The sequence below is a fragment of the Octodon degus genome, unplaced genomic scaffold (assembly GCF_000260255.1).
Source record: "Octodon degus isolate 3935 unplaced genomic scaffold, OctDeg1.0 scaffold00006, whole genome shotgun sequence".
Classification (NCBI taxonomy): domain Eukaryota; kingdom Metazoa; phylum Chordata; class Mammalia; order Rodentia; family Octodontidae; genus Octodon; species Octodon degus.
In genome coordinates, this window is record NW_004524582.1 from 28,804,105 (window position 1) to 28,827,404 (window position 23,300).

The following is a 23,300-nucleotide window of genomic DNA, read 5'->3' on the forward strand; positions in this document are numbered from 1 at the left end:
GGAAGAAGTTAAAAGGCATATGAGAACTCGAAGCTGAATAATGGAACACTACAGTACTACCATACTCCAGGCTCTAAATTTATCCAAAGTGGAAGTACTGAGAAAAAAATGAGACATCCATGTTTATCAGATTATACAATGTTTTATCTTATAGTTGAATTCTATTTCCTTAAGCACCTTTATCAAGAACACTTTTCCATATATACTTTTAAACCAAAGGGTTTTTTTTTCATTTATTGTTTCTATTCCTAGGAGCAAAGCAAAGCAAATAATATAGGACCTCCCATATACACATGAAGAAGCTGGAAGTCAGATTCTTGCCCTAGGTCACCATTACCTCAGAGAAACCCTGGCTTCTTAAACAGCAGTGCTAGGGAGAGGGAAGAGACAAAGGCCCAGGATGCAGAGATGGGCATCCTCGCTCCTCCTCACAGTCCAGTGTGAGCGTGGGCTGGACTGCCCATGCTAGCTGGCTGTCCTTCTTTAGGAGACCATCTCTGGCTGTACTGGCTAAGACCTCACACTTCCTCCTGGTCTCCCACCACAATGCCACAGCCAATCTGCCTGCTACCAAGGCGCACATCTTTCAGGGCTCCTTGCCCACTTCTGTTGGCTCACTCCACCAGCCTCAACTGGGTCCTGCCTGGACCCCTGCCTTTGCCTCTCCCCTCTCCAATCCTGCGTCCACTCCCACTGTGCTCACCCAGCTTTGAGCTAAGGCTGAGGCCTGGAATATCTGTGCTATTTTTAACTCAGTGGCTTTAGTGTGTCAATCTCAAGGCTTATGCATAATGCTGCCACCCAACTGTGGGTAGAAAGACTGACATCTTATCTCTGACCCTTTTTTGTTAAATAACCATTGCATCATGAATTTAGGGGAAGAAAACCAAAAAAGTACTACTGGTTGAGTTACGTAATAGAGTCACACTAGAGACTAAATTGTTCTAAGCCTTAAGCACTTAGGATGCACAAAGGAACAAATGCCTGCAACAGCGAGATGAAGCATGTGCAAACAGTACCTTATATGACCTTCCAGGAGGCAGGGCAAAGACTGCTTCATTCTACCAGAGAGAGAAGTAAAGCAGTACCTGAAGACAACAGAGTGCCCAGAGAGTGGAAGAAAGGTCTGCCAGCTTCACATCTCACAGAGTCCAGTTCCACATGACCAGCATCTCCACCAGTGTGGTTTCGGGGGTGATGCTCCAGAATCTAGACCCTAGTGTGGCCATGATGCGGATAATTGCCCAGAGTATCCAGTCAGGCTCTGGTGCCAGCAAGGCCTTCTTGGTATGGGTGCAGGACAGCCTGGCCCCCGATCTTACTCCTAGAGACAGGCTGGGTTTTTGGGATTGCTCACAATATGCTAGCAAGGGGCATACAAATCCACTTCCTAAGATGTTTACAATGCACCATCAATGGAAAAGATTATGAGAAAAAAATGTCACCACTGAATCTGATCAGCATTGACTGAGCAGCCCCCAAACTGCATACGACATGTTACTTTGTCATTCTGCATAACACCATAAACATCAATAGTACTGGTAAACAGTATGCACCAGGCACAGGTCCCTCCAGTCTTACCAATACGAACTCACTTAATACTAGTAACGTTACATGGTAGCTGTTATTTTACACATGAGGAAACTGAGGCTCATGAGGGTTACGGGCTGTGTGCAACGTCACTCAGCTCCTAAGTATCAGAACAGGATTAAAACCCAGTTGCCATCTCATCCCAGAACCTCTGCTCCTAAGTAGTCTGGGACACCTCTTCTGCTGCCTTGAACACAAACCACAAACTCTCAGTAACAGATGTGTTTCCTGGTTTCAACCCCTTGGCCATGTCTTTCTGAGACATACCAACTAAACCCTGAAGGAAAGTTATTATTTTTATGAGAGCAAACAAACACTATCTTCCAAAAGACAAAAAACATGCCAGGAGACAGGCTTCGGGACAGAGTGTATGCACCTAGTATGTGCAAAGGTGGTGACATCTGAAGGTACATGGTATCTAAGACAGGTAAAATTACTAAGCACTATAAGTGAGTACTATAAATGATTTTCTTACTAAAAAATAGTTATATAAGACTTTTATAACTATATTACTCAAGAAAATCAAAACTGAACCACTCTTCTAGAAAAGGAGAATCCTCATTCCATAGAACTCCAGTACATACTGGTTTTTTTTTTTTTTTTTACTATAAGTTTGGAAGACTTCATTTATGTAGACCTCTAAATTTGGAAGTCAGTTTTTCTATTTAGAAAAGCTTTTTTTCTTCCCCCGGAGGGAAGCACTCCAAGCAAAAAAGAAGCAAACGTATTTTCCGTGACTTAAAAATTCTTTGAAAAATAGTACTGAAAAATAAGACCAATAATAGTAATAAAGCACAAATAATGCTAATGCTACTGCCAACACACCTCTAATCCTCAGCACAGGGACTGTGTATACAGTACATACCCCACAAATATTTACTGAATAAAAAGAAATACTTGGGTTTGGAAATCTATATCATTGGTCTAATCTAAAAATCAAAGATTTCATGAACTCTGTAAGTAAAGCAGTCCTATGGGTACTTACTATTTATCAGAAGAAAACTGTCAGGAAATTTAAGGAATAATAAAATAATTTATATTGATATAGGCCTACATATCAAAGAGGAGTTTGAGTTTTAAGAGGACCCAAATTTCTTATTAGAAAAGCAACAGACAATTAAAAACACTAGTAAGAACTGTGAAGGGTGGGGAACTTCATGCTCGCTCAGCGGAAGAACACCACCACCTATTTCTTAGGAGTGTCAGGTAGTTTTCACACACAGAGGAAAGTTCACCTCAATCACATACTCCAGCTGTGGACTCCCTTGGTTATAGCACAAGAAATGTAAGGGACAGCTAGGCCAAACAGGCAAATGAAGAAGCCAGGGGTGCCACCTTCAAGCAGGGGAAAAACAATTTGAGGCTATCGTGAATTTACATAAGACAAGCATTTCAGAAATTTATCCCAGTGCCCAACCAACTTCCCTTAAAAGATCCTTTCTTTCAAATTAAAAACAGTAGCTTTATTAATGCATGAGCCATTTCAAATTTGAAACACAACTCTAAGCCATACCTTGTGGAATGGAAAGCCATAATTGTAATGTGGAAGGAGACCAACTGAAATCAATATAAGAAATTTGAAGTAAGTAAATACGTTTTTTTCCTGGGGGTAGTGTAAAACGTATGAAATTACAGTAGTAAGAAGTCATTAATTTGAAATTATAAAGCAGAATTGAGGACTTCAAAATATTCATAGATTTTTCAAAGAATTCTGAAAGCAAAGAAAACCACACTGTTCTCTGGAAAAGCTTACCTTTTAGAAAAACAGCCTTTAATTTACTCAGCTGCTTGACCATGCCATACAGCAAAGAAACGGCAGCGTGGGTCACACCAAGCCCGGCGCCGAGGAGAGCGGCATTTTCAGGTTCACAGGTACTCGTGGACTGGCTTCCATACAGCTGTTCATTATTCACTGGCTAGCCCAATCTAATGATTAAACTTGAACCAGGTGAGAACGGAAACTGTCATGTTACCCCACAACAGGACACTGTATTGTGGGAAGCATATTTATGAAAACTGGAACAATCACAGGGCAAAACCCACTAGTAGCAGGGCAGAACCTTCACCTGTTCAGAGGAACTAACGAGAAGCCACCCTAAAATGTCCACTAAATGAAAGAGTAAAGAAGTGTCCCTCCAAGATAAGCAAGGGCTTAGACTCACTTTTTTTCCAATAAAATGAGTGCTTATTAAAAGTCACCGAAGGGTTTCACCCTGTTGCCCACAGACTAGATGGTCACTGTCCCTACCAGTGGGTTCTGCTCCACAGGGGCAGTGGTGGGAGGCCATGGGTGTGGCCATCGAAGCACAGGCTCATGTGTCCATGCACCTATAATACTATCTCCACTGACTAAACTTACCTCTTCGTGGTATACAAAATGTTTATAATACCATTTCCACAAAATAACATTATCCACTTCCTGCACACATACCCTTCATATAAGTGAAGCTATATTACATGTACAATTCTGTGTCCCACTTATTTTAATTAACATCATGAGTACTTCCCATGGACTCAAAAAAAATACTTGCCAAGTAATTAGCTTTAAAGGCTAGACAGCACTTCATTACTTAAGTTTACTGCAATTGAACTATTTTTCTATTGTTAGGCAACTAGTTATTTCTTTTAATTTTTCTCAAGGACAAAGGATGCAGTGAACTGTAATGCAAGAGTATTTTTGTACATTAAGACTCTGATTTTGTAATTCACTAAGATTAAAGAGTAACTACAAGGTGTACAGCAAACACTTCCAAATACTGATTCATGCTGCCAAAGAATTCCCATCTACCCAGCCTTCGACCTAGGAACAAGGGACCCTTCCCCCAACAGTGCTGCCTACCTCTTCCGTAGGTTTATCAAATAATGTAAGTATCAGACGGTGTCTAAACCCAGATTCTTTTCCTTCAAGTTAGTGATCATTTTCCTTAAGCAGAGCAAAATCAGACCTCAGTTTCCTCATCTGAAAAATGGGGGGAGTCTGAAGAAATGATCTCTTAGGCCAGTGGAAGTTCTGGCATTTTAGGATTCTCTTACAGTACAGACAGCTCAGGTTCGATTCTCAGGACACCAGCAGGAGAACAAAACCTGACCTCGTCACCTGGAGCTGTTCAGTTGTTGCTCAATCTGTTTTTCTTGGAGCAGATCATGAAGAATAACCCTGCAAACTGGAAATACTTAAATACAATTGCCACACTGTTTTATACAAAGAAAGATTACATTCACTTCTAATGTTCAAATACATAACCTAGCTTTTGATTCTCACTTCAGGCTCCATAAAACTGGATGCCACAGCTGGAAATTCTGATTTGAAATTATGACTTCACAGAAAACCAGAGGCTCTCATGAAGATAAGGTTTCCTGGAGAAGTGTAGCATTTGAGAAGGCAATCAAAATCTGCATTAGATTTTCTGCATAAAAACAGAAAGCTCCAGGACACTGCCAAGCATTAAGAATCTGCACACTAACAGAGAGATGATGCTGCCAACCTGCAGTTCCTATTTCTTAGCAGCACACAACAGTCACTCCACGCACACGCGGAGGTTTCTGTGAAGTGTAGCACTCCAACTATCTGCCAGATACTTCAAAAGCACTACAGGTAGAAAGGGGACAAATGACAACATTTTTTTTTTAATCACAGAAAAACTACATTAGTATAAAATATACCAAAAATATCCTAAGGTTGTGTTAGCAGACAATTTGAACAGACTCTTGTTCCCTGAAAATAGTAAAAGTTACCTAAAACAACAGAAATGAGAAAACACAAAAAGAGCTTAGGGAAAGAGGCATTACGGTCATGTTAGCCACAAGCTACTGAGTTAATAAAAACTTTACTGGCTTTTATTTTTGTTCTTGAAAATTAACCTTATGGCATACAAAAATATTCAGGAATATATAAAATACTTTCTCTTTCATATCTTTTCAAAGTGAACTAAAAAGTTTATAGATTTGGAGTCAATTTTTACAAAAAGTTATCCCTGTGTTCAGGATCAGTGGAAAAAAAAAATTATGGAGCTCCTACTGGATGCCACAAGTTGAGGAAACTGTGGCTTAGAAGCTACAGCCCCAGCTTTCTGGTCAGTGCAGCTGTAGCCTGCACAGCAGAGCGTGTCCCTGGGAGGAGCTAAGGGTTTGATGTGTGCTCCTGCCACACACGATTTTGAGGGAACAGATGTCTGGGACCCCACTTCCCACCCATCCTCGTCGCAAAGCAGCCCTACTTTCCCTGTGCCTGACACCACCTTCCTCTCTCACTTTAGGAGCGCAGCAGCCCCAACCTAGCAAAGCAGGGCTGCGCTGCCATCCTAGCTGTCCACACCTCGAACAAAGGGGTGTGCCGCAGTGCCGAGATCCTGAGGAAGTGCACGGTGCTAACGACTACATGGAGGCCCTTTCACAAGTCCCAGAGCCTCCAGTTTTCTCCAAACAAATAATAAATGGAACTAACTGAGTTGTCATCTGACAGTTTGTTTAAAAAAAAAAAAAAGCCTTGCTGGTTTTGGCCTGTACTTCAGGCAAGTACTCAGGACTGAGTGGGCGGCAGTGCGGTAACAAAACCTCCATTTTTGTCTCTTTAAGTGTGCCAACAGGACTTTTTTGCTCTTCTGTCTATGAAACTAAGAGTATAACTGATATTGAGCACTGTCACATTCCAGAAAGCAGTTAATATTCTTCTACTGCATACAACCTACTACTTAGAAAAAGAGAACCCCTACGTTGCCTTGAGAGGTTTCCAGCAAAATAATGTATTCTGTTTCAATCCATGTGTACTACTTGCAATTGCAAAAATCACAACACTATGTAGAGCCTTTTGATCACTAGAATTTTTTAAAAATTAGATTTCAATTTATGTTCCTAGTTTCGTTGCACAGAAATATAACAGAATAATCAATGTAACACTTCCAAGCCTATGCAGAGATAGGATATTATTAAGGGGCATTAAATGCGAACAGGAGTTCAGTGAGAAAAGGAAAAGTTGTAAAACTTGCAATTGTAAGAAAGGTGAGAGATGTCTTCCCGCAAATGATGGAAGCTATCAAAGGTGGCATTTAGAGTCCATGAGATACAATTAAAAGTGATGAAGTTTCACTTTAAAATGTCAAGTTTTGTAGTATGCTGGAAATTATATCCTTTGTAACTACTTAAATTTATGATACAAAATTACAGATGTCAGTTTAAAATATATAGGAGAGGTTACCTAGTTTTTTCAAAATTCTTTTTGGGGATGCATAACCAACATGTTTAAAGGTCACTGGCTTATAATTTGGTAGAGAAAAAAACAATAAGCACACATTTACAAATAATGAAACTTCTGTGCAGCAGAAACATTGGGAGCCCAAGAGAGCATAAAATAGAAGCACTCCCCACAGTCCGGGGACAGCCCAGAGAGCTTCCGTCATGAAGGGTAAAGCCTCCAGAGGGTAAAGACTGCAGCTGCCGTGTTCACTCTCGCATCCCCAGGGTCTAGAAGAAATGAACGGAAGTGAGGTTCAAACTCAGAAATACGCTGGAAAAGGAGCAGGCCGAGCAAAGCACGGAGGCAGGCTGCTGCAGACAGGGAAGAGTGTGCAGGAAGGGTGGGAGAAGGAAGGAAACGGTGGCTTGAGCCACGCTTTAAGATGTCTACAGATCATTTACTTTTTAAAGAGACAACTGGAAGGAAACATTTCAATCAGAAAGTGACACAATGAGATTTATTTTTTATATATTTGTAGCTTCTCTGAAAAAGAAAAACCTATTGCTAATCAGTAAGAAGAAAGAATTGATTTGCATATCCACCACATAGTAACTTTCATGCTAAGATACCCTAGAAGGCAAGGAAGAAACAGAAGAAAACAGCTTGCAACCCCTCTACAAGAACTTAGGAGAATGAAAAGACAAGTTAGCTAGGATACTATGAAAATATATCAAACCATATATATATATATATATATATATATATATATAGTTTGAGAAAGGACATGTATCCAGAATATACAATCAACTTCAAACTAAGAAAATAAACACTGTAAATGTGGGCGGAAGTCTTGAGCGCACACTGCCCTAAGAGGGCAAGGGCACCTGACATCATCGGACAAATGATGATGAGGACTAATGCTAATGAGCACGAGAGCACTACACAGCTATCAAAATAGCTAAACTAGAAATCTCCCACAATACCAATGCTGTGAGGGTGTGGAACACCAAAATTCTAGCCCACCACTGACAGGAATCCAAACTGTAAGGCCACTTTGGAATACAAGTCAGCAGTGCATTCTATTTTGTTTTAAACAATAACTTCAACAAGATTTAATATACCACACAATTTATCTAAGTGTAGAATGTAACAGTTTTGAATATAATCATAAGTTACACAATCATCTCAAACCCCTTTTCAACTCTTCACCATCCCAAAACCTCACACCCCTTAGCAGGCCATCTCCACTCTCACACCACTGGGCAACCCCTCAACTTTCTGACTCCATACATCTGCCAGTTCTAGACATCTCTGTATTACAATGGAATTGCACAGTATGGGGTCCTTACTCTGACTTAGTATGGTTTTCATATATATCCAGATAGCAGGTAGCAGTACTTTGTCTTGCCAGATAATACGTCATTGCGCATATATATATATATATATATATATTTCATTCATTAGTTAATGAACCTTAAATTATTTTCCACTCATTTATTATTACAATAATGCCATTGTGGACATTTATATATAAGCAGTTCCTTCTAACAGTAAACATACACTTATAACTTGATAATCTCATTCCTATGTATTTGCTCTAGAGAGATAAAAATTTATGCTCGTACTAAAATCTGTACACAAATATTATTAACAGTTCCATTCATAATTGCCCCACACTGGACACAACCCAAAGGTCCATCAACATGTAACAGATAACTGTAGAACTGCCACACAGTGAAATACTACTCAGTAACAAAGAATGGTAGGAATTATTGATAAAAATATGATGAGTGACTGCAAGAGCATCCTTCTTTTACTGCAGCTGAGCAGATGAATCAGTTGTAAAGGATTACATATTATGTAATTCCATTTATATGACATTCTTGAAAAAAAAAGCTCAGCAAAGAAGGTAAAGTATACTAGGTGGTGATGAGTACAGGGGAAGCAAAAGCAGAGTGAGTGGAGGGAAACTGAGGCAGCGTGGATAAATCACCTCTCTGAGTATAGTGGTCAGGGTGGCCTCACGGAGAAGACAGCATGTGAGGAAATGGTTGAGGGGAAGATGAGAGTCAGCCAGGCATGTATTGCTAGAACCATATCTAAGGAAAGGCACAGGCACCAAGGCTGCGGGACAGTGCGTGCCTAGCATATGTGCTGAACAGCAAGGACCCAACTGTGTGAGACATCAGAGCAGAGATGCTGGGAAGGGAGCCACCTACAGGGACCTCTACGTGCACATACTGACAGAAAAGTCCATGCTGGAAATACAAGTTTGGGGGTTACAGGCTCATAGACAATATTAAGAGCCAAGGGACTGGATGAAATTGTTAGCCATCATCTTTATGAACAAATATTTAATTACAATATACTATACGCCAACCGTCAGCCAAAGAAAAGAGAAGAGGGGGAAGGAAAGGGAAAGAAATTTAGCTTCCCAAATCCTCTGCTACTTTAACTCTAGTTTAATCAGAGCAATGAAAGAGTGCAGGAGGAAGGGAATCTGAGAGAAAATCCCTATAGTTTTATAAAAACGTAGTCAGAGAAAGTTTTTTACAAGGAGCCTTTGTGTAAAATGCAGGTAATGCTGAATCTGGTGCTTCACCTAGGTGATTAACTGCAGCCCACAGCGCCTCAGGTCTGTATGGTCACCATTCCATTAACATACTCTGCATCAACTTGTCCACCAGGAAACTCGTGCCATGGGCTCAAATATCGGCCTGAGGTGAACCAAAGGTCCCACGCAGTCCGCACTTTCTAGAGGACGCTGCTATCTGTGTGAAGGCTAACCTGGTAGCTTCCTACTATGGCAACTGTAAGAGACCATGATTTGCTCCATGCAATCGAACACTTAACTTCTATCATACTTACTTTTAAAAGTGGTCATTTTATCCCTGCTATATGAGTTCAGTGTCAATTTTAAAAGAAACCTTAGGGCATGAGACATATTTTTGATGCAATCCTAGTAGCAATTTCTGAGTAATTTCAACTTCAAAAATTGTAAAGTTTGGAATACATGTTATTTAGGTACCCAAGCTTATAAATGTCTATTTGACAAAAGGATAGTCCTTCTATCCCTGGGATGGATATCTGCACATCAGTTCCACTATACTGCAAGCTGGAAAAACCTTAAATATTAGAATGAAATGTGTACCAATTACAATGCTGACATCTTGTTTGTGTACCCACTCTGGGTTAGTTAAGTCTTCTGAAAAGAAACTAACTCTGGCTAACTTTCCAAGAAGAAAGAAGGGGATTCAAGTGGACACTATGGAATATATGAAGGATGGGTTAAAATTTGGGCTTGTCAGCTTCACAGCCACAGTGACCTTTTAGGCTGAATAATTCTTCCTTGGGGGACCAGGGTGTGTTTGTGGGAGACCCATCCTGCACAGCGTACAATGTTTAGCAGTATCTCTGGTCTCTATCCACTAGATGCCAGCAGCAGCCCCCTATCCATGACAACTAAAAATGTCTCCAGACACTGGCAAATATCCCTGGGAGGTAAAATTGCCCCCAGTTAAAAACCACTGGCTTAAATGATCCAAACATGGGAAGGGCAAAGATACAGCTGGGCCTCTGAAACAATTGGAACCAGATACTTAAACCTCCTGGACTCTCTTGATTTCTAATCCTTCTTTTCTCTGTACTTTAGCTTTAATTCTCTCATTGCATCTCAGCCACCAATGGCTCCTGAGTTATGTTTGTTGAAATTTAGGATTACAGACAAAGAAGACCATTTTTTAAATTCCAATATTTTTAAAAGTCCTAGAAAAGAATTCTGATTGGCCTGATTTGAGTCTGGTACCAAACCTGTTACCCAGAGGATAGATGATGGTATTTGGGAACACAGGAGCTCCTGCTGAAACCACAAGGTTAAAGTTAGAGGGAGGATCAGTTCCCAAAAGGAAGAAGGTACTGTTACTGACAGAAAGGTGGCTCAGAGACAAAGAATGAGTATCTACTGTAACCATTTAATCCTGATTAATACAACACTCAGTGAACAGCCCATGCATCAGCAGCTCTTCACAACGCTCAACAGTACAGTACCTGTCTCCTTATGTCTAAGGCATATGAGGGGACCACACTCAGGGATGTACTTGACTCTACCAGGAGACTGCCTGGGGACTGGATAAGTGGGAAGAGGACACAGAATCCATAGGACACAGAAACTTAAAGTGAATTTCTAGATGGTACATTTAAGACATCCAAAGAAGAAATTTGGGGTTATTACTATTGCATATTGCTCACAATCAGACATGACAAAGGACTGACAGTGGTATGCTCTGTGGGCTACTAACAAAATATACTTTTAACATGTGACTCTCCCTCAGTCAATGGAAGGCCATAATTGAACAACCATTGCCCAATTTGTGGGATAACAGAAAACCAAATGTTTGCCTTGAAACTTTCCAACTGGGTTTAAGAATAAAATTCAGGAATATGATAATATACATATCAAACAGACACGAATGCAGCCAACTCAGAAAGTAAAGAAGAAAGCTTAGGTCTAAGTCAAATTCCTGTAAGACTTCCCAAAGACTGAGATAAGACATGAAGTCCTTCCCTGGATCTTTCATTGGCAAATCCTAGAAAGTATGTTTCATGTGAATTAATGAAGCTGAGGTGAGCCAAAGCTCCTGGGACTGCCCGCCATCCACATGCTTCTGAAAGAGGGGCACTCAAGCAGGGAACAGCAGCCTTAACCCAGACACCACTCTGCTACAGCATCAGGAGCCAATGCCAATTTGAATGCCTGGGAGAGTGGGGTCTGAAGAAGTGAAGCGTGGGCATTTCACTGCACTGTCACCTCGGTCTGTTCTGGGCGGTCTCAGGTCTAACAGCCAGGGCCCTCAGTGCACTGCTCTTGGGTCCTACAGTATTGTAGTTGGTTCAGGGTGGGGGGACAATATTCCTTGTCAGCAATACATAGGAGTAGTAGTACTTGCAAAGTTCGTAAGTAAATTACTTAAATGTGGGGTACAAGGTAAGTCTCTAAAATCCCAAAGATGATAAAAGCCACATTCTTACATTTTAAACAGATACCCAACAAAAAGAAAGGACAAATAAGATTCTCAATCTTCTGCTGAGTTAAAAACTACCCCAGCATTCACACCTTCATGGCAACACCAGAGGTCTGGGATGTCTCTTTGCTAATGCAGCAATAACTCATCAAGTGACTATAAACTTCTTCTCAATGAAAGACTAATGTTCAATCACTGCTTTCATAAATGACATGATTTCTTTCCCTTCAACCTGAAAGGAGTGTGATAAAAACACTGAAGACCTGGAGGGGAGGGGTAAGTCAATACAGAAAAGTCAATACTAGAAAAAGAACTGCAGGATTCCACTTTCCATTGTGGCAGAGAATCCAGCCTCAAGGAGCCCCAAAGATCACCCCAATACTTCAGTCCACACACATAGGCCCTTTATATCAGGACTGCAGTGTATCAAGTAACACCTGTGAAGTAGTAAGTGAGTGGTACCATTATTAGATTCGTTATTTCTGCAAGGCTTGCATGAATCAAGAAAATTTGTAAGTGTATAAATCAAAGAAATTTCTCCATCTTCTCACTACATAGAGAAAGCAGTTGCATAAAAACTGCTGTGAGTTAAGCAATCTCTTTGCCAAGCACAGCAATACACAATGCAGCTTCAGTAGAAAACGGAGACTTCAAGAACAAACTCTATCATCTAAAATAATGTAGAATGGAAAATAGTTTCCTCTTTCCGTTATTTGAAGGGAGGGATAATGGGTTCATGTATTACTTCATAGGATTTCTAGTAACTTTTAAGGATCTTCCTGTCTGACCTTTCAATATTAAGAGCTCTGAATAGATTATCCACTTTGCCCCCTTTCAGTTTACAGGGGGCAAAAAGCCAGGCCTTGTGTTTAGAGCTGTAATACAATGGGAGAACACAACAATCCATCCAGCCTTTGATCTAAAGAAGCTTACAGTCCAGTATGAGAACCATAAACGGGTTTAATCAACCAATGTAAAAATCAAACCATGAAGGAGGTACTAACATACTAGGTAATAAAAGCAAGACTCAGGAGAGAGCTCTAGTTTATGAAACAGGGGAAAGAAACAAGAGTGCTTTCTATGGAATAGGTAAGAGGGTAGGTGAGAGAAAACCCAGAAGCTCTCTCAAGCTCCGAGTCAGGAAGACTAATCTTCCACTTCCTCTGTGAAGATATTTCAAAGCATCCAATAAGACAATGACACTAGTTCCATATACGAGCCTAGGAAGAAGGTTAAAAAGTCACTTTACATGTTTTTGAGTGAATGTCTCATGGAAACATTTAGCATAAGGTACCTGCAGTCCTCTTTTAAGTTTCATTTTCTCCATATAATTCCCACAAAGTACATTCATCCAACCAAATACATTTTTTTCTTCTCCAATGACAAAGTCCTTAAAGCTTTCAAGGAAGATGAAACTAAATGAACACAACTATCAAAAATATACCAGGAATAGCTGTAAAGTTTCTGGAAAAATTCATAGCTTAATATGCAATAATACTTCCAATAAATACTCAAAATAGGTATTTCTAATGCTAACTGGAACATGAAAGACAGTGAAGTGTAAATAACTGGGGAAAAGAGTTCCGATACTGCATAGGTGATTCTGAAGATGAGGCCATCTTTTGTTTGACTTGTATTAAAGAAAAACATAAACTGATACAGTTGACAGATAAAATTTAAAAGTCCAGAATCTGGCCACAGCAGCTCAGGATAACTCTCACTCAAAGATCATCAGATCGTAGATGGACTTTATTAGGAAATGGCTTGAAATGGAGGCTGAATGCTACACACTGTATCTTATAAGGAATGCCAGTCTGATTAGTAAATTAACAAAAGTGTATAAAGAGAAACGGCTGTAAGGCATTTAATTTAAAAAATTTATTTTAGCAATCTCCATTTATTTCTAAAAATATCTTATTAAAGGGATGAAACAATTCGAAAGTATAGTTTCCTAAATCTAAGGGAAATAATTTTTCCTAATACATGAAGGGAATTATAATCAGCAGCAACATTTTTAATAGCTATTTTTTGCATAATTTTATTGAGAAACAAATAGCAATGAGACAGTTTCAAACCAAATTGGTAGGACAGTTTCAATAATTAACACATTGCATACATTCTTCCTAGTGGTTATTTGCTGTACAAGATGAGGACATGATATCCTATTTACAAACACTATTAGAACAAATTCTTCTATTCATTAAGAGAATGTAACTATATATCAATCCTAACCATTTTGAATACACAGATACAAAATGGACATTCATCTGTATCCCCTTTTAATAGCTATGAAAAAAAACCCACTACTATTCATTGGTAAAATCCTCTCCCTCATTCCATGTAGTCTTTTCTCCAGCACAAATTATTGATTTGCAGGAAAAAGTAAGTATTTAGAAGACAAACATCTGATTATAGTATAAGCTTCAGCTAATACAAAAGGTTTGGTGGTGAGAAAGGCAGTGTCTCAGCTCTGGAAGGTAAAACACCAAGTAGCAAAAATGAATCTTAAACAACTATCAAACCAAACAAAAAATAAAATTAGATATAAATTCAAGCTTTAGACTGTGGTCAATTGAGGTCTAGACAAAACCCTATGTTTGCGCACTGCCTCGTCTCCAGTCTGCTCCAAGTTTGAAAAGGTAATTGAACACAGTCTATAATTACTGGATTAGACACAGATGGGCTCTGTACATTTCAGGGGAAAAAGCACTGTTTTGATTCATTTTATGATTGCCTGTAAGGTCAAACTTTTCAAAATGTACTTTCATCTGTTAAATGGTTTCTCAAATTCCCTGGGGTATATCTTCAATAACTGTGATGTTTTAAGCAATTTGGGCCTATCAGATCCTGTCTTTGAATGTAACTAGCTGCCCATTTTCTAGCATTATAAATGTGCATGTAGGTTAATTGCTACATCTCTTCCATATTTTCTGAAGTTGCAGATTTGGGGGAAAATAGAAAATTGTGCCTCTTGTGCAGCAAGAATTCTCTATACTAATGAAGATTTTTACAAAAGATGTTAGCTATTTGATAATAAATGATTCAGTGTGAACCTAATTCCATAAAAATTCTTCTTGATTCAAGTGAAAAACAGACACAAAACAACATCAACATCCTGGATATAAGTTAAAAGAAAAATAAATTTAGGTATCTTCCAGTGAATAATTTATAAAGCACAACATTCTTGACTAAAATCCTATTTATTTTTATTTAGTAACTATAAATGGCTAGGAAGTATTTGTATTAAATCAAAAAGAACTATTTCCTACTCTAAAAAAGAAAAACCCTACACATAGGTTTCTCTAACATTTAAAATAATAATGATGTCATCACACAGCAACTTATTATAAATTCATAGTGGAAAATAATAGCTAACTTGGAGAAATCAGGGTCTGGCCCCTTCAGTAAGCCTATCCTATTTCCAAACATCCAGTAGTTTTACAATTTAGTCCACAGTGCTCTACACAAAATTTTTAATTATGAAAGCCTGTGGCAGACTCAACAGCATTGATTAAAGTGCCACAAAAAGTCTTCTTTGCTTGCATACCACAGAAGGTGGTTCTCAAGCTAAGGACTAAGTCAAATGACCCTAACTCCACTTGGCCACCATGGGACAGGAGCTGGAGGTCACTGAACTTGCAGTGGCAGTGATACAGTCCCTTGGTGCTGTCCCTGTCAGAGCACCAAGCCCTTCTACAGTACTTATTTTCCAATATCTCCAGTTATGGCTTTATTTCTATTTCATTTCTATTTCACCTCAGCTAGCTATGCTGTGACAGTGCCAAAGCAGAAAAAATCTAACACCAGAAAATAAAACAAGATGCTGGAATAAGAAATACTTTCAAAAAGATTATTTTAGAAAGGCAATTTTATGTGCGTACTGTCTTCACACGCAGTGAAGAGAAGAGTTTATGGTCACATAACAAAGTTTAGGTTGATATTCCTCAGGAAATCACAGGTACACAGGAAGTATTTAATACTTAAAACAAATTACAGCCGTGCTCAAGAAAATCTGGCATTTTACTGATACTTTTTACAAGGCATTTAAGTGGGATCTACTTATAACTAATTTCTTGTCACAAAACTGAATTTTGGGGGCTGGGGAGATGGCTCAGTGGAATAAGTGCTTCCCTGGCTAAGCGCAAAGGCCTGAGCTCAATCCCTGGTTCTGCCAAAAAAAAAAACAAAAAAAAAAAAAACTGAATTTTTAAATCACAGATACTCTTGTGTGTGTATGTATGTATATATTTATGGTTTTTTTTTTTAAATGTATTTAGGACAGGGTCTACAGGGTCTCACTAGGTAGATCAGTCTCACAGTGATCCTCCTGTTTTCAGCCTCCCAGAGCACTAGAATTACAGGCGCACGTCACCACACCCAGTCTCAATCACCATCTCAGCATGCTCCAAGGGGCAGGGTCGGCACTGTACACCAGGGATCGATCCCTGGCCTTGCATTCTGCCTAAGCAGGTGTTTTAGTCCACTGATCTGTCACAAAACTGAATTTTTGGGGCTGGAGAGATGGCTCAGTGGAATAAGCGCTTCCCTGGCTAAGCACAAAGGCCTGAGTTCAATCCCGGTTCCGCCAAAAAAACAAAACAAAACTGAATTTTTAAATCACAGAGATACTCTTGTGTATGTATTTATTTATTTTTGAGACAAGGTTTCACTATGTAGTTCAGGCTGGCCTCAACTCACAGTAATCTTTCCGCTTCAGCCTCTCAAGTTCTGGGATCACAGATGTACACCACGATGTCCAGTTAATCTTGTACTTTTAAACACACTAATTTGAATAGAAAAACATTTTGCAGAGATAAATGTATTATTATTCACATGACCATAATTATCAGTACTTTGTTTACAAATGTTCCTATAAAATACTGCCAAAATAATGATCTCACATGAACTAAAAAAGCTGCTTTTAAAATCAAGTCTATTATATATGTGTCAGATCTTCATGCAAAATGAACTGCCTCAATTTTATATTTCACAAATCTATGGGTTTTTCCATAAGTTTGCTAAACATACCTGTAGTAAATGACTAGGAGCACAGAATGCCCTGTAAATGTTATAGAAAATCACTAACAATTTCTGCTCTTGCTCTGCATAGGGCTCAACATTCAACCTAAGATAATATCAGAATAAGATATCCGTACAGAAAACCACGACAGAACTTTGGCCTTGTGATTGTGCTGTTTTATGCTTTTTTTCATAAACTGTATATAAACTGTGCACAACAATTCAACGGACATGGTAGAAGTGCCAAGGGAGGAGTTTAAGTACAGTAAATATGTTTGTATATGTAAATGTGGGTTGCTATAAACAAATTTCCTTCTTACTCTTTCCTCACTCCCTCCTCCTTTTCCTTCTTTCATTCCTTCATTTCATTTCTAAAGTAAAAAAAAAAACATATCAAAAGATTATAATGAATTTGACAATTTTTAAAACTTTTTTACTAATTTTAATGAGAAAATAAAATAGTGATGAAACAGTTTCAAAACAGGTTAGTAGGGCAGCTACAATAACATACATTCTATATTGTTGTCTTTGTAGTAATTAGAGGACAAGATGCAGACATGATATCTTGTCTAAAACAGTATTAGTATAAACCTTCTCAATGAATGAACTAAGAGAAAACAGTTGTATATCTATCCTATCTTGTGTATATATACATATTTTTATAACAAAACAGCCTTTCATTTATATCCTCCTTTTTTGTTTTGTCAGAGATGGGTGTTCAACTGCAGATAGAGAAGCTCTATTTCTGAATTTGACAATTATTAATCCGCATCCATTGCCACGTTTACCCTAGTTCAAGCTCACAGCCATCTCTGCCCATACATGTGAGTGCTCTATTTTATAATACTAAGGCAATAAGTACATAAATTGCAAGTTTAAAATCATGAAACTAACTATAAGAAACAAAAGAAAGCCTAGAAAGATTTGCTCTGAGCTTTCTCAAGAAAGACCTTTCCCTTTTTAAACAATTTACATGATGTTTTATGGTCGTTTTAGAAGAGAATTATAGTAAATGGCACTCCAAGTGGGTTGTGTGAACCCACAAACCACTCCTCATAAAAACTGCTATAATTTTCCAGGACAGGACAATAAATTATTATACATAAACCAATGCTAAATCACGGTGTGACCACAGTAACAAACATATTAGTTTTGTAAAATTAAGCATGATAAAGCTGACAAAAGATGACAAAGAAACTTCCTGCTAGAGTTCTCTCAGTCTACTCAGCACACAACTATTTACAGAAATTACCTCCATTTCTTCAGCAGATTGAAATACAGGTGCTAATCTAGTACCCACATTTTTGTATGCAGTTCATCAATTTTCAGTAAGAAAATAATAAAATAGGTAATTTTAACTGTGGCTCAAATAAGACAATCAACCTACCTAAAATGACGGCATTTTTGTTTCTAGTCAAATGTGAAGCTTTGTGGAACATTCTAATGAAACTGTCAAGAGATGCATTTCCCATTTCAGACCACTAGGGACTAATTGATGCTCTCCCTTTTCAAAGGTGCCAATGAATAGTTAACAGAACTAACGTCCTGAGAAAGAATAACGTATTCCCTTCTCTGCAACAGAGCTGAACTCTATTAATGATACAGCTAAGAAGATCCAAACACTATTTAGAGAAAAAGTGATGAAAAGAGATTTTTAAAATCCTAAAGTACATAGTTCTAGTGGTATGTTTAATCAAAACTGAAAAACTTCGCTTTTGGTAGAATTATTAGGCATTAAAATTGAAAAACAATTCTAAAACTGCGCTTTCCTAACTTGAGGGTGAAAGGAACCGTGACATCACAGATACAGAAAATACAGCCTGCCTAATATAATTCCCTGCAGCCAATGGAAAAAGCTCATTGCTAAGTCAAGTATATACTGAAATTAGAATCCATGAGGCAAACCAAAATATCAAATAATGAGAATCATCTACAGAGTGCTATCTTATGATGCAATAATAATGGTAAAATAAAAAGCATTTCTATTTAAATCTGTTAGTAATTACAAATTCTGGTCAGAGAGAACTATTCAAAATATTTGCAGCACTCCACTCCTTCACGCAAACAAAGCACTGGGAGAAAACTGGAGTGAAATAGTATAAAACCTAGAAACAAGCTAATTAATAGTAACAAACTTTACTGCATTGTAGGTTCTTAAGTTAAAAATAGACGCCTATTTTTAGAATAACAAATTATACTGAACTTTACACAGTATTTTTATACAGAGATCGAAGTTCCCAACTCTTTCTGACAGGATGTCATTAATCAGCATTTCAAATTTTCAAGAGACTATGGCAATGATTCAGTTAAATCTGCAAAGATACCATACTTGAGTATTTGTTCTTTCCTTATACACATACACACAAAATATAAAGTACTAAGAGTAATTCTATAATAGTGAGTTAAAGAACAAAAGATGAAGACTTGAAATATATACTTGTCAAATCCTTTCATATAAAAATGTACTTTGAAAACTTTTGGTTTTAAATCGGACTTTAAGACATTATTCATGTAATTAGACACACAGAACCAACAGCAATGTTTAAGCAGCATGCTACTAAAAATGAATTCATTGCTCTTGGATTTAAATGCAATTTTATATCACAAAATACATGACTTTATTTGTTTAGAAAGTTTAGCTAGCTTTTGCGTTTACTGAAAATGCCTCCAATATACTTAAGGTCCTGCAGCACAACCTCCAAAATGGAGTCTGCAGAGAAAACAAAACAAAACAAAAAACAAAACACTATTTCCCAAAAGAAGACTGTGCAAATAGTATACAGTTCCAAAATAAATATATCTCTTCGAAACAACAAAACTGTTTTCCACATTAATCAAACACTTCTGTTTCGTGAAATCTATCGTTCAGAAAACAAAGATGCTTACATGTTAAAGATGTATAACTAAAATGATCTCTAAATTTAAAAAGAATTCATCAGCCAAAACAATGTACAATTTATCTAGTCTTGGAAACAGATTTGCAGAATCTTTGCAGACAGAAAATATCTTAACTCATCCCACAAAAGCCAACCTGACTCCTCCTCCGCTTAGCAGAAGCTTGCCTACCCACGGGCCCACCCTCCCACTCCACCCATCCACTGCTCTTACTAGACATTAGCCTAGGAGAATTCAAAGGTCTGCCTATGGCAAAACCCACATGAGCAAAAAAAATTTACTGAATCTCCTTTTACTCCACAGCCTGGTTTCTTCCAGGTCCCTTCACTGACATTTCTTTGGCCCCACAGCATGGGGTACAGGCTGATCTGCATGGCTGGCTACACAGACGTATTACGAAGCCTTTACAATTGACCACACAAACACAATACCACAATGTAGGTCATCTTGTGTGCTCAAATGCCAAGGCAAAGCTTATATGTAAGGAAACTACAGACATAAATCTGCAAGGGTAGAATTCCACCCAATGATCCTAAAATTATTTCAAGGAATCAGTCTCCAAGAATGCATCATGAAATCAGAAGAGCCCAGCTAAGCTTGGGGGCCGGGAAGAGAAAGAAAGAAAATGAAATGCTTTAACAGAGGCAGCAAAGGCTTCACCAGTCATTATATCCCTGAGAGGACTCAAGCTACAGATGAAGTTAGATACAGAAGATTGTCGAAAGGGCATTTAAAATTATTAACTGATCAAAAATTTGTAGTTGTCATTAAAAAAAATATAACTTAGCAATTCAGTTCAGAAAGAAGAATATCCCCAGGAACATACACATCTGTTTAATATTACAAGCCAACTGTCAACATCCTAAGTGAAGTTTTAATTTAATATTTTTTCTTTCTTGATGTTTTACCTTTAATCAATGCCTCATGAGAGTATCAACTTTCTATAAGAAACTGTTAAATATAAAGAAATGTTATTGTAGCATGTTTATAAAATCATAGTTCGAGAACTTTTTATTTTTCCAAAGCCTGACCACAACTTAATTATCTGCAGGACATTCCAGGCTCACAATTGCAAGCTCCAGTTCCCAAGCAATTTTAAACAATATCTACTGTACAGGACAGAGGGTACACAAAAGACCGCAACATGGTTTTATTTCCAAAAGTCAGCATTAGGCCTTTTAGACATGGTTTTTATTTTCATTAAACAATATTTGTTTCCTCACTAATCATTAAATGGTTTTCATCACTATCGCCTGCTTTCCTTTCACATGTCAGTTGCTAGCATCAGAGTTTGTGTTCATAATAAATAAAAAGTGACCCACCCAGTTATTTAAAAATGAACACACACGATGTCTGGTTCAACGAGTGTTAGGGATTCGGCAATGTACACACATTCCCAATACTGTTCTATTTTAATCTATTCAAAAAATATTCTTAATGGAAAAATAGACACCATATAATACTCTCCTTTAAATTAAATTTAAGATTCGAGCCTGCTTATGTCATTGTGGGCACACAGATCTAATCAGTGGTTCAAGACAGTTACTTGGGAAACTGGAAGAGGAAGAAGAAAAGACAGTGGGTTCACACTCCTAACCCTAACGAAGAGGAGCAGAAGGTACTGCCAATTTTTACAGATGGATGAGGAATACGTAGCCCGATTTAAAGGGGTGTGTGGCAGAAATGGAATGAAATGCAGGACAATGACTAGCAGTATTCTACCACCTTAGGAATGGTTCTGAGAAAGAAAAAAGAAATGGAGGGAGGGAAGGAAGGAGGAAAGGCAGGCAGGCAGGCAGAAAAGAACAAATGAATGAACGAAAGAAAGAAAAGTTATAAGCTATGAAGAATTAGGATCAATTTAAAAATCAGAAATGTAGAAAAAACAAAACTAAGAGGTAAAACTCAATAGCTAGTAAAAATACATAATCCAATAATAATCAGGAAAACTATCAATAAGTCAGATACTTGCATTATTGCACTGGAACTACCAATTTTTAGAAGAGCAAATTAAGTCTAAAAAGCCTAATTTGAGGGCACAGAGACAGACAGGAATGCACGGATGCAGGGCGGCTTAGGTATCGAGCACAGAATCTTCCCCCATGAGGTACTACTTTCTTCCCAGGATACAGAAGGAGAACTTGCCCACTATCACTCAGTAGGAGAAGTTTCAGGCCAGAGTCCACTATACCACAGGCCATCCTAGTGACACTAGTGTCACTTGGCAGGCCCCAAATACTTAACTTCTCCTCTGGCTTCTTATCATCTGCAGATCTCGCAAATGTTCCTTCTCCAAGGATTATTCCAAGACCTGCTTTTCCTCTCATCTGAAATTCCCTTTGGACAACCTCACTCTCCTTATGGTTTCAACCACCATTACCTGCTGATATTTGCCCAGTTTACATCTCTGGCTCAGCAACCTTTCCTGTCGTCCTATTATGTCCTTATGATGACCCAAGAGACACATGTCTTTGATGTTCAGCAGGCACCTCAAAACTTAACCATCCACATCGTCACCTATAATTCAAACCTCAAATTCATCTATAGTCATTGACTTTCATTTCTCGCCATCTACCAAGTCTCGAATATATCTTCAATCTCTCTATCCTTTGATCACCAGTTTAGTTCAAGTCCTCTCTCAGCCAGGCCTAGACTTGTCACTGCATCAGCTCACTTTGTCACCTTCCTTCCCGCCTCTGTAGAACCCACCAATGGCAACAGAATGACCCTTCCAAACTCCACACCTAATCATGCCAGCCCCCTGCTGAAGCTTTCTGTGTCACCACAGCCCACAGGATGATGCTATTACTTTCGCATTGTAGAAGAATCCTGTTTCGCCCTTCTTGACTCAGCTGAAAATTCACCTCTCTGGTGCACCCTCCCCTTCATCACCTCCCACTGAGTTCTTCGTGCCCACCTATGTCCAACTTTGATATGGCACTTATACAATGGATTTCATTTGCCTTTACATCTGTCTTTCCTAGACCAAAAGTCACAGATTATCTCACTCATGTTTGTCTGTCCAATACCAAGCTGTATGCCAGGCACAGAGTGGATGTTCAAAACACAATGAGCAATTATGAGTGAGACAATAAAGAATTCATTCTCAGTTCAAAGTAATACTAGTCATCTCTCTAAAGTAGAGTAAGGGACACAAGTATGAATATAGTGGACATCTCTTTTTCAGTGAACCAGATGCACTGCAGCACTCCTCTAAGGAAAGGAGCTCCCAAATGTTCTTTGGGAATCATCTTTTCCAATTGCCAGACAGGTATTCTTGATGGAAGGGACTCGTTGCATCAGCTGGAGAGCTGGCTTCTCTGGAGACCTCACTAAGCAGAACATCTTCCATTTAAACCAGTGAGAATGACTGAACCCCAAGATGTGGATGGGTCCACAAGGAAAAAGCCTCTTTTCCTGGGGTGGGGGTAATATAAGAACATTACCTTTGCAAGAGCCAAGGTTCTTTGGCTAGTACAAAAAAGGAGATACCAACACTTTGATTAGTAAAACAGAGGGAAAGGAAAACCAGGTTTTTGGTGACTGTTTTGTCCATCAAGTCCAGCTATGGTGGAGGTAAAGAACACCTGTAGACATATATA

General features: G+C 38.5%; 1 protein-coding gene across 4 annotated transcripts in view; it reads right to left on the reverse strand.

Annotated features, from left to right (window-relative positions):
- The window catches only part of Stx18 (syntaxin 18), a 115,695-nt gene that overhangs the window by 60,128 nt on the left and 32,267 nt on the right, over window positions 1–23,300 (reverse strand). The window contains exon 1 of one of the 4 annotated variants that reach the window (XM_023699705.1): window positions 3,344–3,449. The exons of the other annotated variants lie outside the window; for them this stretch is intronic. The gene's annotated coding sequence lies outside the window, so the exon portion shown is untranslated. Of the gene's footprint in view, window positions 1–3,343; window positions 3,450–23,300 lie in introns of those variants that run through there. 4 annotated transcript variants of the gene reach the window in all.